The 3,500-nt window shown below is 37.4% G+C and overlaps 1 protein-coding gene across 2 annotated transcripts in view; it reads right to left on the bottom strand.

The window, feature by feature from the left end:
- The window catches only part of LOC106460995 (alpha-2C adrenergic receptor-like), a 102,513-nt gene extending 100,866 nt beyond the window's left edge, over positions 1 to 1,647 (bottom strand). For both annotated transcript variants that reach the window (XM_022387791.1, XM_022387790.1), the window contains exon 1: positions 1,573 to 1,647. The gene's annotated coding sequence lies outside the window, so the exon portion shown is untranslated. The remainder of the gene's footprint in view (positions 1 to 1,572) is intronic.
- Positions 1,648 to 3,500: the final 1,853 nt, after the last annotated feature.

The following is a 3,500-nucleotide window of genomic DNA, read 5'->3' as shown; positions in this document are numbered from 1 at the left end:
ATTTTTACGCAATTCGCTAATAAACCGAATTGTGTTAAAAATGTATCAATTTTTTGAAATAATAACCTCAAAAACGTGCTACGTAGCACGTTTTTGAGGTTATTAGCGAATTGTGTTAAAAATTTTCTGAGTAAGTTTTCTTTGTTTTTTACGAAACCATATGTAATGTTCCAAATGGTTTTAGTTATAAAGATCAATTGAAATCCAAATAACTATAATTTAATTTAAGCACTACTTCAATTAATTCGAGGAAACGAAACTTGTAAAAGGAAGTTTGTTGTTGAAACACTGTCATAAGGAAATGTTGTTCTTGTTTGGAAAAAAGATCTTAATAGGAACTCATAATTAATTCTACCAAAAAAAAATCCACAGCTCCAAGAAAAACTATTTGAATTAGTAGTTTTCGTGTTCCGTAAATTAATAAAAGGGATTAACACCCCCAACGAATTATTTCTTAAAACACAAAATGTTAACAACTATTTGTGTTTAGGCATGGGCTCGTGTAATGGAACCTCTTGACTTCACACTGGAACCAGTAAACGTCCCCACAATGATCTTAGGGATAAAAAGACTAGGGAAGTAGTAAATGCCCCTTCAATTATCTTAGAGATGAAAAGACACGGGAAGTAGTAAATGCCCCTTCAATTATCTTAGAGATGGAAAGACACGGGGAGTAGTAAATGCGCCCACAATGATCTTAAGGGTGGAAAGACACGGGAAGTAATAAACGCCCCCCACAATGATCTTAGGGATGAAATGCTAACTTTTCGTCTCTACAAATTACAGTTTGTAACGATGTAATAACTATCCACATTAAGTTTCATATCAATTTTTGTTATTTAATATGTAATAACAATGCACTACAGAAGCCCTAAACTAAGCTAAAATATTAAAAGTAAAACTCCATTTACAACTGTTCATTTTACTCCAGCTTGTAATGTAGTTTAGTGAACTTGGGTGTTTATAAACACTATTATAAGAAGCAAGAAAACTTTGAATGGAAACAATGTTAAATTTATCGATAGATAAATATTTTATTGTGACAAAAGAATCTTGAATTACATTACATTCTACTAAACTTACACATACATATTTTAAGTGTATTATTTTGTACGCTGTACATGTATGTAACGGCATCTTTTATAGACGGTGAGGCCAGTTCAGTATACACCACCATTTTGAAACCACGATAATGTTCCCAGAATGTTATGACACTTTCAACTTTGTTTTATATCTAAGGATACCTGAAAAAATTCTATGTCAAAACGCGATGATTCCATCATTATTCCACTTTCCATGTCTTCTTAAAACTTTGATTTTTGGACGAACATAAATTGATGAAAATACCGCATTTTGAAACATGCAAGACATCAACCGGTAAAAAAAAAGTTAATTGATATTTTCAATATTGATGTAAACAAGATAACAACTCTACAAAAAAGGCCCTGAAACTCAATAGATGTTTTTGTTTGATTTCGTTTTGATATCTTGAATATTTAATGGATAAAGAAATATATCACATCATCTGACATCAAAATGATGCAAAATTTTGTAAATGTAGTCAATCCTTACCTTGAAAAGACAAGCTTCCAAACACATCATGTTCAGAGGACGCGGCTCCAAAACGTTCTCTCTCTAGACAGTGGAAGCAGACACAGCTATCTTGCAAGGCTAGAGAGATCGATATAAGTATATAAAATCGTGCAGGCGCCGAAGGACCACGAGCTACATCTCTCTCTCTCTCTCTCTCTCTCTCTCTTTTTCGAAAAATAGCTCGCGAAGTACTTTGTTGGTTGTGAGTCCGCTGGTGACGTTTTTCGACAACAAGATTTAAAACAGAACAAGAAAACTCAGAAATGTATTCCAAGAATCCGAGCTGTACGTTTGTTGTTGTTGTTGTTTTTTTTGTCACGACCAACAACAAAGAGGTAAATAAAGTCTGGGGTATAAATGTATATTTATTAACCTCGTAAAAAAATAAGTTAACTGTTTGATTTTTGTTTATTTGTCAACACAACATTTTTGCAGTAACTGGTGAAAGACAAAACATGATTAACATTATATCATTCGATTGTTTTCAAAAACGTATGTTTCGATCTATCTTTTCCTTCAGTAAGTATGGGGCAAATATGGGGGCAAAGAAATGGTCAATCTGTACTCAAGGGTCCGGCATGGCCAGGTGGAAACCTACACGAGGGCTATCTGCGCTAGCCGTTCCTAATTTAGCAGTGTAAGACTAGAGGAAAGGCAACTAATCACCACCACCCACCGCCAACTCTTGGGCTACTCTTTTACCAACGAATAGTGGGATTGACCGTCACATAATAACGCCCCCACGGCTGAAAAGGCAAGCATGTTTGGTGGGACGGGGATTCGAACTCGCGACCCTCAGATTGCGAGTCGAGAGCGCCCTAGGCTAAATTAGGGACGGCTAGCGCAGATAGCCCTCGTGTAGCTTTGCGCGAAAAACAAAAAACAAACAAACAAGATCAGATACACCTGTGGTTCAGATAAGAGACGCCTGTGGTTCAGTGATAGTTACCCTTAATTTTGAACTGTGTGCCAAAAGGAACACAACAAACCCGTCGCTAGAGGAAGTGTGTTTACTAGTACCTACTCTCAAACTAGAAACTCTTAGATCCCTAGTGTCGCTTACCATTTGGCGACACTAGGTCCTACAGAGAAAGGATTGTTGAGTTTGTTTTTCATAAGCTTATCCTAGGCTGTGATTGGGTATAGTTTATCTGTTTGTTTTGAATTTCGCGCTGGGTGGTGATGACTAGCTGCCTTCCCTCTAGTCTTACACTCCGCCAACTCTTGGGCTACTCTTTTACCTAAGAATAGTGGGATTAACCGTCACATTATAACGCCCCCACGGCTGAAAGGGCGAGCATGTTTGGTGTGACGGGGATTCGAACCCGCGACCCGCAGACTACGAGTCGAGCACCCTAACCACCTGGCCATGCCGGGCCGTATCTGATCTTATCAGGCCCATTGTGTTTGTGTTGAAGGTGTAATTTAAATGAATAAACAACAAAAACCGAACTTTATGATAAAGAATGAGAACAATCCTATATTAATATCCCAGACTACCCTGAACAAAGTTTCAAAAATATTCTAAATATTCTTATTCTAAATTGTTATTAATTTTGAACGATTACTCAAAAATTCCTTGCATACATTTTTAATTTATATTTCTCATTATGTTGGTTACTACCGACTCCCAGTGGCTCATGGTAAGATTGAGAGTTTATGTACGCTAAAACTCGGGATTCAATACCCGTGATGGAGACAGCGAAGATAACCCATTACTTAGCATTATCCTAAAGCCTTTACGCGCGCCAATCGCCTTTGTTTCTTTTCTCTCTTCATCGGGATTTAGATTCATATGGACCTGGGAGGGTCCTTGACCTCTTCCACCCATCACCTTCTATCCATCTCTCGTGATTTAGGACTTGAAGACCTGGGAGGGTCAGGTTACAAGGCTTGACCTCTTCCAC

The sequence above is a fragment of the Limulus polyphemus genome, unplaced genomic scaffold, assembly GCF_000517525.1.
Source record: "Limulus polyphemus unplaced genomic scaffold, Limulus_polyphemus-2.1.2 Scaffold876, whole genome shotgun sequence".
Classification (NCBI taxonomy): Eukaryota; Metazoa; Arthropoda; class Merostomata; order Xiphosura; family Limulidae; genus Limulus; species Limulus polyphemus.
Note: the sequence above shows the minus strand (reverse complement) of the source record. Positions and strands in the feature narration are given on the sequence as shown.